This window comes from Pteropus medius, unplaced genomic scaffold (genome assembly GCF_902729225.1).
Source record: "Pteropus medius unplaced genomic scaffold, Ma_sr-lr_union100, whole genome shotgun sequence".
Taxonomy (NCBI): Eukaryota; Metazoa; Chordata; class Mammalia; order Chiroptera; family Pteropodidae; genus Pteropus; species Pteropus medius.
The window spans coordinates 15,885,136-15,901,025 of NW_024354875.1; the positions used below are offsets into that span (position 1 = coordinate 15,885,136).

Below are 15,890 nucleotides of genomic sequence, written 5' to 3' on the forward strand. Positions count from 1 at the left end.
CTTTCGGTTAAAGCTTCAAGTATAAGTCACAATATGCCATGAACTTTCAGCAGTTGCAATTATTTCTAAAATTCTCAAGTATCAAATGAAAGTAAGTCTTTGACTGTTGATTAATAAGAAATGATTTTTCACCATAAGACTCTCACAATAGCAATTATGAAACTCAGGGCAAAGCAAATGTCCCAGAATTATAGCTAATCAATATACCTAATGACTGTTTTGCTGAAAATGAAATTTCTTGTGAATCACTTCACTAAGGGATCAATTTTCAAAATACAAATTCACTTAATTGACCAAATATTCCAATTTTCTAATGATCTGTTTTGGTAATTATGAATATTTTCCTTGTATAGTTAGGTACATGAATATTATACCATTATTTTAAAAAATGTTTAATTTATTAAAAGTTAACTAACATTAAGTGCTTTAATTCTCTCTTGAATTCCGGCATATTCTTTTTCATAATAAATATATTTTAAATTATATAGAACATTCTTGAATATTCAAGAGGGGAACAATATTTATTCAGTACAGTCAATAACATAATATTTTTAAATGTTCCTAAAAGTAAGGTGAATTAGGTCAATTAGGTCAGTTTAGCAAATTGGTTATTTACTGAATTCATACTATAGAGCCTCATTTTTTGGTGAATTAGTCTGTTTCTTTATGGCAAGATTGAAATGAATTCATTATGTTTTATAGCAGGACAGAAGACCTGGAAAGGAAATCAGGATGTGAGAGAGGGGATTTATAGACAAAGAACATTTGGAAGGTTTAATACGATGGATATTGAGCTAAACTACAGGATTAGATTGTCAATCAGACTCACACAAATCAGAGATTTTATCCAGTATCAGGCTTTACTAATAATTTCAAGGATACAGGTAATCATACAAACTCTAGATGAAGTAGAGAGAACAATGAAACATCCCATATGGTTCTCTGGGGCCTTCCTTCTGACACTGGACATGAACATGTAGCCCAAAATAATAAAAGATTCACTAAGTGAGGTTTGTTGGCTTAATTCACATAGCAGAGAATGTTTAAGCTATGAAACATCTCCATTTTATAGTCCAGAAAGCTGATTTGTTTGTATGGCATTTTTTCAGGGACATGCTTCAAAATCTGTAGATCCAGTGTTTATTTACTACAAGTAATCCTTTGGCTAGGGATATCATACAAAGGGCATTCTATAGATTAGGTATTATCCTCCTGACAAATCTCATCAATGGCTATTTTACTGTCATTTACTACTTAACAATGGGGATATGTTCTGAGAAATGTGTAGTTAGTGAATTTCGTCATTGTATGACATCACAGGATGCACTTACACAAACCTAGATGGTATAGCCTATTTCACATCTAGACTATGTGGTATAACCTATTGCTCCTAGGCTACAAACTTGTACAGTATGTTACTGTACGAAACAACATGAGATTAAATCAAGCACAAGAGAAAATTATGCGATCAAGAAATAAACATGAGGCATATGAAGCTGCTGCCTCATGTAACATACCATACTGGTTTATAGCAATCTGTTCTTTTTTAATAAGTAAAAAGAGTACATTCTAAAATGATGGTAAAAAGTATGGTGCAGTAAATATATAACCAGTAACATAGTCCTTTGTTATCATTGTCAAGTATTATGATAATAATACATAATTGTATTGCTATACTTTTATAGGACAGGTAGTTCAGTAGGTTTATTTATACCCGCGTCATTGCAGACACATGAATAATGTATTGTGCCATGACAGCACTAGGAGACTTTTCAGCTCCATTATTATCTTATGGGACCATCATCATATATGCAATCCATCCTTGACCAAAACATCATTATGTTTTTAAAGGCTTTAAGAGTTTTGAAGAGTATTTGGTAGAACGTTCTTCAAATGGAATTTGTCTGATGTTTCTCTCATGATCAGACCAGCCATAGAAGGAAGATTGTAGAGGCAAAGTGCCTTTTTCAACATATCATACATATCAAGGTTACATACTAGGAACATAAGCTGTCACTATTGATGTTGATCTGTGATGTTACTTCACTATAAAATCACTCTCTTTCTCACCATTCTCATCCTGTTCTCTTTGGGAAGAAGTCACTATGGTCAGCTCACACTTAAAGAGTTGGGAGTTATGTTTCACTTCCTTGACAGAAAACCTACATAAATTGTTTGTAATTATTTTGAATTTTTATATTCTTTTGAAGTTTTGCTTTTTTGAGAATGTCATGTATTTGGAATTATACAGTAGGTAGCCTTTTTAGATTGGCTTCTTTTACTTAGTAATATACATTTAAGAGTCACCTATATCTTTTTGTGATTTGATAGCTCATTTATTTTTATCCTTTGTACCACAGTTTGTTTATCTATCCACCAATTAAAAGACATCTTGGTTGCTTCTAGTTTGGGCTAATTAAAAATTAAATAAAGATGCTGTAAACATTCACATGTTTTTTCATTTGCAGGTTTTTGCGTGCACATAAATTTATGTTTTCAAATTTGTTGAGTAAATGCCCAACACAATCATATCTCATAGTAAGACTTTGTTTAGCTTTGTAAGAAACTGCCAAATTGTCTTCCAAAGTGGCTGTATTATTTTACATTCCGACCAGGATTGCATTAGAGTTCCTAGAGTGGCTTTGCATCCTCATCAGCAATTCATATTGACAGTTTTTTTTTTCCTGGATATTAATCATTCTAATAAGTATGTAGTGGAATAGAGAGGACAGTTTTGGTTTCCAAAATTCAAAATGTGAGTACCATTTGATGCATCTAGAGATGTACACAGTAGATAAACTTTGCAAGCATATAGAATATATTTAGAATTATGCTTATAAAGGAACTCATAGCACTCTATGCAAAGTGTACTTTCATTTGCCTAAAAAGATATATATGTATATTCATAGGACATATCTGTAGTGGCATAGAAGAAATCATTACCAGTGATTTCATCTGGAGCAAGAAATTGAGAGGATTTAAGTTGAAATGATGAGGAGGGCAGCAAGAAAAATAAACCAGTTACTTATGACTTTATGCCTTCCTGCAGTGTTTTGATTTAAAAATAATGTATTTTTTTAATTAAAAAATTCAAATGTTTTGCATTGGCCATAACTTCTAAAAATAAAAACTTCTTATGACCTGAAAAATATGAATTGAGATTATTTCAAACAAAATAATTCACTATTTACATTTTTAAAAGTTAAGTGGAATTATACTTAGAATTCAAATCATGACTTTAATAAAATTTATGTTAAAATGATATATGAACAATATTCTTAAAACTTATAACATCTTTCTAGCTTCTGAGACTCCCACCTTTCCCAGGAGCTCTTTCCAATATCTTTGGCAATCTCCAAATCAGACCCACCACTTTTAGAGCTGGGAAAGCATTTGAAGATTGTTGAATAAATAACTTAACATGCAGATGAGTTTAGATAAACCTAACCCAATATACTGAGTGCAAAGAATTCAGTATAAAGTACTTTATAAGAAAATAGATTTGGGACATCTCTTTAAAGAACATTAAAAAAATGTGATTAAGGATGTCTTTAGACTTTATCAATTGGTCATCTATTTGGCAAACTAAAATGTTCATATATTTTTAATGAAGGTTAAATGTACAAGGATTCACTGATTTCTGCTTTTCAGATGAGCTCAACATATTTAATTCTTGGTTTCCTGTGCTGATTCTTCCATCCAGACCAATCATAAGAAAAACCAGCCAAAGATGAGAGGTTAGGTCTCAAAGGGATTAATAAGAGTCTTAAAAAATTCACAATTTCACTTAGTAGTAAATACTAAAATAGAGTGAGCATCTCAAAATCCTGTCAGTTGCAACCAGCAGCCCTTACTGAATTCTGGAAGTCACTGACACAGATAGGGGAATTCAAATTATTCCAGCTAGAACCTGCACGCTGATTCTCTTTATGTGCTGCCCTTTATGTGCTGCAGTACTCATAAAAGATGGGATTTTGTAAATGAAAGCAATGTTAAAAAATTCAAAATAATAAATAAATTCCTGCACTCATATAAATAAGCAACAATTACTGATTTTTCTTTCTTCTTTTTTTTTTTTTGCCATGAATTTTCTGAGAAATGTAGCTTTTCACATTGTAGCAGCAACTGATAAAGCTGATAAAATGAAAAATGAAAATTTTACTGTCATAGGTTGAATTGTGTCCCCTCAGAATTCATATTTTGTAGCCCTTACCCTTAGTACTTCAGAATGTAACTGTATTTGGCAATAGGTTCTTTAAAAAGGTAATTAAGGTAAAATGAGGATCTTAGGGTAGGCTCTCACCTTTTCTGACCAGTGACCTTATTTTTTTTAATTTATTTTTTCAGTTATAATTGACATAAAATATATTAGTTTCAGGTGTACAAGATAGTGATTAGACATTTATATACCTTACAAAGTGATCATCCTCATAAATGGAATCCTCTTTGACTAGTACTCTTATAAGAAGAGAAGATTAGGACACACAAAGAAATGCACAAAAAAAATTAAGACCATGTGCAGAGACAATGAGAAGGCTGCCATCTACAAGCCAAGGATGGAGGCCTCAGAATGACACCAACCTTGATGGCACCTTGATCTTGGATTTCCAGCCTCCAGATCTGTGAGAAAATAAATTTTCTTGTTTAAGTCCCTCACCCAACCACCAGTTTATAGTATTTTGTTATGGTAACTGTAACAAACTAATACATTCACACAGAGTTCAGGGTCTTTGGAAAGAATTCTAGTTGAGGGTAAAAGGGGAATATTTACTTGTAAATACTTAAGAGTAAAAAGTATTTTAGAAGAGGGTTTTTAAGGCAGTACAGATAATAAGAAAGCGAGTCTGACTTGTTATCCAGGGCCATCCTGAGAGAGGAAGGAAGCAATTCATTGTGTGAGCTGGGGGTTGAGGGGGTGAAAGCAGGGGCACCTCAGCTTGGAGACCATTGTGTACTGGGCTTGCACTCTCATGCTTATGAGAGCCATATGCAGAGAAGCTAAGCCCAGTCACCTCCACAGAGAAAGCCAAAGCCAATAATGGTAAGTTCCAAAAACCACAAATGTATAAATAAATCAGCAAAGGCCCCTTATCATGATACTTTATAATTTCCAACATGAAGGCTCCACATAATTTCAATGTATGAGGTTTAATACTCACAGAAAGCATCCGAGAAATAATCAGCATGTTTTGTCATCCAGTGTGTTCCTAAGAAGCTTATAGTTTTGGTATCTGATATTCTCAAGTTTAAAGCTAAAACCAGATCAAAATTTTCATTGTATTAAATGACCTTAACCATTACATAATCCTGATAGAATTAAAATAAATCAATCTCTTTTAAATGTTTTTCTTCCAATTACTAGAACCTTAATTGTCTATAGAATAAAACTAAGATGGGAACTAATTACTTAGAGATGAGGCTGTGCTAGAAAGAGCGAAGGAGAAGCCATGCATGGCTTAACCCATGAAGCAGGACTCCATATCGGGATTCAGTCAACTGCTGGGAATGCAGACACTGAAAACTACTTGCCAATTTATCTCTAAATCCATCTCTGATGGAGGCCATATCCTCTAGTCCCATCACAAAATGCCTACAAATTTTGGTCAGCTTCAAAGGTTTTGATTGAGTTTAGAGTAGAGAACAAGAGAAACATAGCTGTAAATTACTTTGGGAATAATAAAATGCTTTACCTTAACTAGGGTACTTCTCTACTACCATTAAGTAATGTGAATTGTCTGTATGTAGAAACACATTCACAGTCTGAGTAACCACAGATTAGAATAAGTATCATTAGCGATTTATGTGACATCAAGAAAGTTGTGGTTGTGGAATGGTTTGGGAAATGATTCAGGAATTTTCGCGTGCCTGGATAAAACCCACCTGACCTTTTTAGGAATGCTACATTTATTGAGAACTTGCTAGATAACCAAGGCCTCCAATAAGCACTTAATGTACATTGTCTGATTTAATCACTGCATGAGGAAATGTATCTTTCCTAAGTTACTCAGAAATCTTAGAAAATTTTCCCAGAATGACCCATTTGGAATGTTTAGGATCCAGGCAAAGCATCAAGGTCTATCTGCTCCAAATTGTTCTTTCTTCAGTATTTTGCTCTTTATAGCTTTGTCTTCGACCGTAATCATTCAGTTTGTAAAACAAACAAACAAAACCTCTATTTTCCAGTATTGTTAAGAGCACTCATCTAACTTACATATATTCTGACCAGCATTTCCTAAATAGATACAGCATATCCAGATTCAAGCATCTTTGGTTTATTCTAATTTATTCATATTTATTTTTATGGTTAGATTTCAGTTATTTATTTGGGAGATGAATAGTTTAGGTAATGAAAAGTAGTAGTTAACTCTCCCAACAAATGAAAATGTCTTTAAATGTCTTTATTCAAGTAATATATGTTTTTATATAATCTAAATATTAGTGGGACTTTGCCTTAGTTTGGATTTGTCCAGAGCTAAGAAGAGAATTCAAAAACAAGTAACTAACTTGGAGGGTGTAGGATATAACAGTAAGGGAGCAAAGAATTGATAGCAGGAAAGAAAGAGGCCAATAAAGGATAAAGTATTAAATCATTTACCACATTGAGTGAATGAGTTTAATCTTGCAGGTACATGCTCCAATTGATCTCAATTTATCTCTACCAAGAGGCAATGAACCTGGTGTATTAATACAGCAACTCCTGAGTGTGATATGTGGGGGCCACTCCTTAGGGAATGAATTGTATGGTGACTCCAGCCTGCCCTGTGTCTGCATATGCTGGAAGTGCCTTCTGCATATCTGGGAGTCCATGCCCTTAGGCACAGAGATGCAGATATTGGCAGTTGGAAGTTAGCCTATGGTTCTGAAGGATATAGGAAGGGCAAGAATAGCTTCTGCTACCAAGGGAAATTATTATTTTTTCATGTGCTAATTATAGAGACTTATGTTTGACTACCAGATCATAACTGTGAAATAATAATCAGCTGACATTTATAAGGTTAAGTTAAAAATAAACTGTGTTTCTGAGGTGAGCAAAGATGGGGTGGGGATGGCAAGTACCATTCCTTTCCAGAGATATGGAAGCAGAGGGACTTTATCGAACCGGAACCACGGAAAACTAATCTCTTTTTGACAAAGCCTAGAACTTCCTTCCGAATTTAAATACCCAACCCCTTCGCAAATACAAATGGTTGAGTCCTAAGAGAAAAGATAGGAAAAGAGAGAAGGGGAGAGAGAGATCAATGATAAAAATCTTAGAATTATTTGTGTGCAGGCTGTTGCAAGATATCCGTGCAACCAAGACAGAAAAAAATAAAAGAAAAAATATATGTGAGACATATTAACTGTAGTGCCAGCAGATAGGCAAGGATAGCTTAGAAGAGTGAAAGGTTACTCACCTGTAGTGGAGAGGTGGCCAAAGAGAATGGAGCCAAGGGCCTATGCATTTCAGTGTGAAAGGAAACTAATTGCCTGGCTCATTTCTGCACTGCCCAGCTGTTTTCTCTGCTTGTCATCTCCAGCCACTCTGCCTTCCTTGTTCTGGATCAAATATGGTAATCATGCTCGCACCTCAGGACCTTTGTCTTTGCTGTTCCCACTGCCGAGATCACTCTTCCCCTAGATATTCCCAGTGCTCATTTTCTCATCTCCTGCAAGTCTTTGCTCAGATGGTAGCTTCTCCAGGGGCGTTCCCTTCTGGCATTCTGTGTCCTTCATTCCTGGCTTATTTCTTTTGAAGCACTTAGTACCCTATAATATAATTAAGATAATATGATATGATATGATATGATATGATATGATATGATATAATATATATTATAAGAATTTATTTTTAAGCATCGATCCCTCCTCACATGACTGAAGTCTATTGTGTTCAATATTATAACCGCCAGCACGAAGCACATGGCCTGACATACAGCAGGCCCTCGGTAAATATTTACTAAATGAATGTTCTATTCAGCAAAGATTTGATTGTGAGCTTCTGAACAGTAGGCAGTTCTTAGTGAGAGGGAACTAAATAAGATTCAGTTCATAAAAAAAAGGCAACAGGATTTAGGTCTTCGAGCAGACAGACTTCAATTTGAATCATACATAGCCTAAGGCAAAACAACCAACTTCTGAGACTCTGTTTCCTCCTGTGTGAATAGATTTATTCATTTCATCCTTACTTTATAGGTTACTATTATGGTTAATAATGTAATGAAAGTACTGTCAATAATAGTCTGCTGGGGGTTCAAGAATTAGTGGTCGTTATTACAATTAATATTTATAACTGTTCTGGCTAAGGTTCATTTGTCGATGTCATTATTTTGGTTCTTCCCAAACAATCTCTCTTGTTAGTTTTTGAAGTCCTAAGTTACAGTGTTTATCAATTCTGGAAGGCTGTGGGGTGCCAATCATTGAGAGGGAAGGCTCCTTATAGCATTCAACCAAGGACTATTATATAATGAACACTAGACATAGGATCCCTGAGTAAGGCCTTTCCCCCTGTGCATGTTTTCGAATGTTTACAAAGTATCATAGTGAGAAATCTCACAATTTCAAATCAATTGTGATCAGCCTTGCCTTTCAACCACTCTACTCCCTGCCCAGTGCTAAGCTAGGGTGGCTTTCCTTCTTAGACCTAGATGACTGCAGAAGCATCAGCCTGATGAAGGCTCAGTCTCCTGCAAGCAACCAGGCAGATCTCTCCCTGACCTGAAAGTTACTTACTAGAGTTGCCAAATCTACTTTGGACTGTGGAGTAATTTCTTTAGTTATTTAGTTTACTGTAGTCCTTGACTACAGTAAACAAATTACCTAGCTTATTATCAATAAGTTTCTTAGACAAGTAGGTGGCAATGTCAGCGGGAATTTTAAAAATATGTTTAGTGGTAAAAACCCTTTGGAAAAACAATCTTAACTTCAGCAGACTAAGTTAGTTAGGCAGTTAGGACACTGTGTGCCACAGTACTGAAATTGCCCTTTGACAAAACTGGCACTGGCAGCTAGCAGTCGAATTTGAAACGTTTCGAGCAATAGAGTATTTTGGAATCTCGCCCACATACCAATACATATCTTGATCTTGAGAAAACATTTCCTGATATTCAGGAACTTTTCCATTGTTCCTTGTAATGTTCCCCAAAGGACACATAATGCTTTCTAGACCTCTTGACGCCCACATAACCTTCCCATACTAAGCACTGGAGGTCAGAAGTAAGCTGCGTTCACTGGGGACTGTGATTTGAACACTTGTCTCATAGACTTTTTGCTTTTCTAATATTTTGGGGGTGAAGAAAGGGCCTGAGAATTTTGCTGCATTAAATGGAAGTTTTGTACATGGAGTTCTACCCTGTTCTGTCATTATAATGATGTCATCAGCATAACATTGTTGCTAAAGTATTCTGGATGAGGAGCTAACCTACTCAAAGAGTTAAATTTTATGTAAACCCAAGGGAATTGTATAACCTGTAGTAATTACCTTTCTCCTGTCAACTAACTTATTCTTCTTAAAGTTAAACATTCTTGAAGACACATAGATGGTGTGATCCGATATACTATTATTAAATTTGCCAGCTCTAAACAAGTCATTTTCCCCACAATATGTTCTTGAACATTAACTCTATGAGATGCCCCATAAAAAAAGGTTTGCTAAGGCCAAGTATATAATCTAACTCCCTTTCGTAGGCTTGTCATATGTATTAGCACATTAAATGACCTGAAAAGGGCTACCTAAAATAAATCTGTGTCGCTTGGCTTATTCTGGCATTTGCCACATTTATTTGATCTCAATTCCCTTTTTCTTTTGTTAAATCTAGTAACATTCTGCAGAACTAAGAGGGTATTCCAGGAGCCTCAGCTTAGGTGACACTATTCTAAATACAATAAACATAACTAAATGTGGTTCAGAGGTTAGAGTTTTCAAAACTACAGAATTGTTTTCTAGTAATCTTCAGATGAAATTGTTTTAAACAGGGGTTTGCAAAACTTTTCTGTAAAGGGACATATTGTATATAATTTAGACTTTGTGAGATACACGGTCTTTGTTGAAACTACTCAACTCTGGTTGATTGTGAAATTAACTGCAGACAATACCTAAACAAATGGATGTGGTGTGTTCCAAATAAAACTTTATTGACAAAAACAGGTAGCAGCTTCAACCTGGGCCAGGAGCTGCAGTTTGTAAACCTCTATTTTAGAGTGAGTCGACTCTGTCTCATTCACAATTTAGTTATCTGATATCCTGAGAGTACATGTAAGATTAAAAAAAAAAGGGCATGGGATTTTGTTCTGCAGCCAAGCCTTTTAACTTTTGGGAAACTGGAGTTTAGTTCGCTTAGATTGGTATCTAAAATTCTTCTCATGGTATCACAACTAAGAGGAACTAGTATCCTCAGAGAAGGTCCAGAACTTTCCTGTTCTTTGCAACAAAGAGAATGCTGCCTTGATATTGTACTTTAATTCTCCTCAAATGGACCACCAGCCATTTCCTATTTAAAAGAGAAATTTACCGTCAGGACTCCAAACTTCCTTTTGGAGATTAAGTAAAACAGAGAGGTGTTTAGGAATGGAAATTTGCAACAAGTACTGAAAATACCAAACCTGTGGCCATTTTAAGTCAAGTCCTACAGCAGAATCAACAGTCTCCACTATGCACAAGGGACCACCCACCCAAAGAAGATCCAAAGATAATAATCTCTGAGAAAGGGGACCACAAAAAATGCAGATGCTGAATTTCTGGCAGGACCTTGTTGTTCATGTTTAAAGAAGCGATTGTCCCTTAGATACCAAGGGCATTTCACTAGCTTTATGCTGGCAAGGTTTCTGTTTTCTGATGCTTTATCTTTGTGTGACTCTGTTTTTAACACTTTTCAGTACAAGCATTTTGATTCTTCTGCACTATCAAAGTAAAAATGCTAAAAGTGGGGAAAATGCTTTATAAAAAGCCTCTAGACCAAGAAAATTGATACTGGGAGCAACCTAAAAGTACCTAATCTAACTACATTAAAAAGATCAACTAGGCATCTTGCCCAAGATACTAAATGATCAGTGAGTCGGTATGAGTGCCAAGTTTCCTGAGTCAGCTGAGATGTTTGGAGGACAGAGTTCTCAGGCCTGCCATTCTAGACCTTGTGAAGGTTCTCATATCAGGTCCATGGATGGGCTTCTGTTCTCAGCATGGATAATGTACATGTATCCCTAGGTGGGGAATATCATAGACTGCAAGCACATTTGTTTCTGCTCTGTTGTAAACTGTGCATACTTCGAAAATAGTTAAGGCTTAGGTACTGTGATGAACACATTCTCATGTAGCAGGGGCATTTTGGCTAAAACTAAACTGGGAAAGAAAGTTTTGTACTGGGAAAGAAAGTTTGGTCTTGTCTACAATACTCTAAGCCTTCAGCATGAGTCGATGTAAACAATTGGGAGATGGTGCTGTTGGGAATTGGTAAAGAGTAAGTTTTGAGTGCAAGTCTCTGGGGCAGAAACAGGAAATGCAGAGGTTTGTATTTGTCTTCTACTTCGACCACAAAGACTGACGTTTGGGCTTTCTGAAGGAAGAAAGCAAGAGGAACTTTTTCACAAAAGACATTATGAAAGTTGGACTCAAAACAGTGCTAACTTGAAGTCTAGAATTGGGGAGCTTTCTTTCTTCAGCCTCATGAAAGTTTAAGGGAACAAGTTAATTTGGCACTTCAATGGTTTTATAGGCCTCTGCAGCCCAAGGAGATGGCATGCAAACGGGAAAGCTGTTTTCATGGAGATGTTAGCACATTTAAGGTGGCCACCGAAGTAAGCTTGAGGCAGCAAGCATCTATGGTATAGATTTGTCCCTGTGACCTTCTGAGAGAGACCTTGGGGACAGAGCATAAGGAGATTTGAGAGGACGAAGACGCTAAGGCCAGCTGGGGCTGATGAGCCAACAGCACTGGGATGTCAATATCAGCGTGTCCTTGTTTTTAGCCGTAGGCTACAGAAGTCTGGGAAAGTGTTGGTTATACTTGGCAATATTAAGATTTAAATTCCCCTTAGGAATGTTAAAGTACTTTTTCCAAATAAAATAGCAACATTAACTTTCTGCAAGTCATGATTCATATACTGTTGTTAAGCAATCACCAAGAACCCCGCTAAACTGAAACTTAAATATCTTCACGTGACCAGTCTCAAGGAGGTATATTTTGTCAGCTCTCATGTGTTTGCTCAGCATAGCACATATTCCATGGTTAATGTTTCTCTCCTTATTTACACTCTAAGTCATATTCTTCCCAAAATCTTTGTTCTAAGAGCAACACTGATTATATATGGGGCTTATAGCATGAGGAGTCTATTAAAATATAGAGAAATATTGTTTTATCCCTCCAGTGCGAGAACATTAAGTTACCCAACTCTGGCCATTAAGAATAATGTTTATTCTAAGTAGTATGTGTAAATAAATAGTATTATATATTTTCCTTTTAATTTCAAATGTAAGATGGAGTCTTTTTGAAAGGTTAAACTTTGAAATGGCTCTTCTGTTAAATGCTCAGGAAACTTTTCTTGCAAAATGAATAATCACGCTTTGCCCAGGTGGTGGATCTTTAAGTCCACTAAATGTTTTGTACTCTGCCCCCTTCTATTTCTCATCTAGCTCAGTTTTCCTCCTACTTGAAATGGCTCTTCCTCCGAAACTTATGACACCCTTTTATGCACTTAAAGGATATTATGACTGCCCTTGGCCTACCTTCTCAGATGGATAATCTTCCCAGCTAAATCTCTCTTGCCATATTTACACCTACATCTCATGCTTGTTATTCCATGCACATCCTGCCCTGAAGGACACAACAAGTTCCCAGAGCTGCATGCCATCAGTGGCTGATTACGTGTCTGTCATGTCATAGATCTGGGTGACCCAGCCCCAGTGACAGCCTTCCAGCTTCTGGGATGAACTTTCACATTTAAAGACAGTTTTCAAAGGTAGGTGTGCCAGCAATGCTGCCACAGTTCTCATAGAAACTTGGGCTTACCTCAGCCCTAAACCCTGATAGTAATAAAAATGCCGCACATTCCAAGGTTTGTCATCTTCCCTTGGCTTTGGATTAAGTAACTGCTGCATAAAACTGGCCTCAACCCTTTGCTCAAGCCAAACGAGTCCTATTCATGTTCCTTTGAAGAGCCACGTGCACCTTTACCTCCCCACTTTTGGTCATATTGTCACTCTAGCTGAAATGTGCTCTTCAACTTCTACATACTTACTCACATTCCATCTGCTCTTCAAGCTCTAAAACCAGTTTTACTTCCCTTGTAAGTCCTTTTTCATATATGCCGCCCACAGGGGTCTCACCTTCCGAACTTGAAACCTCTCCGAACTTGCTGTCTCATGTGAAATACTCGAAGTTCTCTTTTTTTGTTTTATTAATTGTTTATTTTCCACTCTTGTGCTTTCATTTGGAACTTTAGTGGTTTTGGTTTATTTTCATAGCCAAATTGTAAAAACGTTGGTTTGTGTGTTAGCACTTCTGGGTTTGGAAAATGCCGTAAGATCTCTTTTCTGTTGATCAGAACATTCAGTATGATTTGGGGCACAGAGTAGATGGTCAGTGAATATAATTTGAATAACATCCACCATATTTCATATCCCTTGGCTGGCAGAGAAAAATTCCAAATGTTCCTTGTAAAATTTTCCTGATTTCTTAAAATTCACTGCTATTTTAATGTTATATGATGCAAATGAAACAGTCATTTGATTATAATTCATTAATTATTCTTCTACGAAACAGTGTGCCAAGTATCATTACTGACTCGCAGAATTTTGATGGCAGGTACTAATAGATTTGAATTCCCAGTTTTCATTTCCTTTCATCATAGATAAGTTGCTTTTCTTTGTTAAACCTCGGCTTTCTCTCTCTCACTTTCTCTCTCTCTTTCAAAATCTGTGTTTGTGTGTGTGTAGTCATTAAAAAATTTAAATGACATAATAAAAATCATGGGTTTTTTAAAAAAGCATTTTACAAACAGCAAACATTTCATGAGTTCATTTTCTCTATCAGGATTTATGGAGATACAAAAATGAGGATTTCAAAGTCTGCAAATTCAAGGAAATCCCTCTTATGAGGTAAGAATTTTTCATCTTTGTTTTCTTATATCATATTCTTATGTTTGCTTCCCAATGTTTTCATTATAATCTATGTGAAGTCATTATAATCTATGTGAAGTAATGCTACTTCCTAATGCCATTCTTTTTTTACTTCCAAGAATGTAGCTAAATTTATTGATAAATGTTATCATTAACCTTTGTGTTTTAAGTATGTGTGGGCAGGTCAGAATAGAGATTTGTATTCCCTGTTTGTCAGTGTCTACTAAAGCATAGCTATGGTCTAATAATTCTATTTTTCAATAGACACTAAGCAGAAATGTACACATATTCACCAAAAGACACATACTAGAATGTTCATGACAGCTTTATTTATAATACTCTAAACTAAAAATTACCTAAATATCCATCAACAGTAGAATGAATGGATAAATTGTGGCATATTCACACAGTAAGCTATTACACAGCATTGAAGATAAAGCAACTACATTGACACAAACAGCATGGATAAATCTCACAAACATTATGTTGAACAAGAAAAGGCAAACACAAAAGAGTATGTACTCTATGACTCCATTTCTATAAAATGTAAATAAGGGCAAATTCACTCAGGCTGTAAGACGTTCCTCTTAGTGAGAAAAGAGGTAGCAATTGGAAGGGGGCACAAGAAGGGCTTTCAGGGTGCTGATTATGTTCTGTTTCTTGGTTTGGGTGCTGGATACAAAGTTGTGCTCAGTTGTGCAAACTCACTGAGCAATGAATTTATAATGTGGGCATTTTCCTGTATGTATATCATATTCAAATAATGTTTAAAAGTCTCCAAGTATGTCCTGATTAGTGCATGTTTTGGAACCACCCAGCACTCACTGGCAGGACATCTAGCTCTCCCTCTCCTGCTCTCCTGTCCATGGTGGCATCTCAGTCAGAAATAACTCTTGCCTCACCTATGTTTCCTTAAAACTCTTGACAGGGAGAAATGGCCTGTCTGTCTCTCAGTGATTGCTCCAGTGGATTATTTTGAATTCAATCCTTGGCTTTTATTAGCATCTATTTTAGAATGTCCTAGTTATCTGCTTCCTGAATGGCACCAATAGGTGCCCAAAATGGTCCATCCAGCAACTGAAAACTCTTGGCTGAAGGTAGGTGTTACTTCTTCATCTAACTGTGCACATGAAGTGTTATTTTTGCATTTCTCTGCTTAGGCTACTCTTTACCACACCTGGAGCCACTAGGTATGTTCTGACACACATTGAAATCCTGCTTACAGCTGTATTCATGGCTGGCATATGGTGGCTCAACATGCAGAGCCTTCTTCTCCCTGGGAAAGGGATCCAGGCAGATGGGTACTTCCAGCACCCCCTTCTTCAGTCTTATTCATTATTTATTGTCTCTTGATCATACCCCATATTTGTCTTGTTTTAGTCTGTTAATTTAAAACACGGCAATGTCTCCATAATTAATCTAGTTGTTATACCTCAACAAACAATTATATTTTAATATAATATAATATGTAAAAAAAAGTCTCTGCTCAAAATGACGGTAAGGAATTTTAACCCATTAAATGAAATAGGATTATATGAACCCACAAAGATTATATATTATATATACATATATAATATATATATTCTATTTTGTTCCACACTTGGCCTTTCTTAACTTCTATTCATGCCTTTTCTACATTAGGAGGTCCCTAACCTCTATGGACAGGTAGTACCATATTGACTACTTTATTGCCAGTAAAGTAGAAAAGATAAAACCTTAATGTCATCCAAATAACAAACTACAGATTTATATTATGTAATATATATTTTATGTATAAATAAATTATGTAATTGTGATTTAT

The 15,890-nt window shown here is 35.9% G+C and overlaps 1 long non-coding RNA gene across 1 annotated transcript in view; it reads left to right on the forward strand.

The window, feature by feature from the left end:
• Positions 1-15,494, forward strand: part of LOC120596994 (uncharacterized) — a 34,486-nt gene extending 18,992 nt beyond the window's left edge. The window contains exons 3-4 of the long non-coding RNA XR_005651299.1: positions 14,004-14,068; positions 15,018-15,494. This is a non-coding gene — a long non-coding RNA (uncharacterized LOC120596994). The remainder of the gene's footprint in view (positions 1-14,003; positions 14,069-15,017) is intronic.
• Positions 15,495-15,890: the final 396 nt, after the last annotated feature.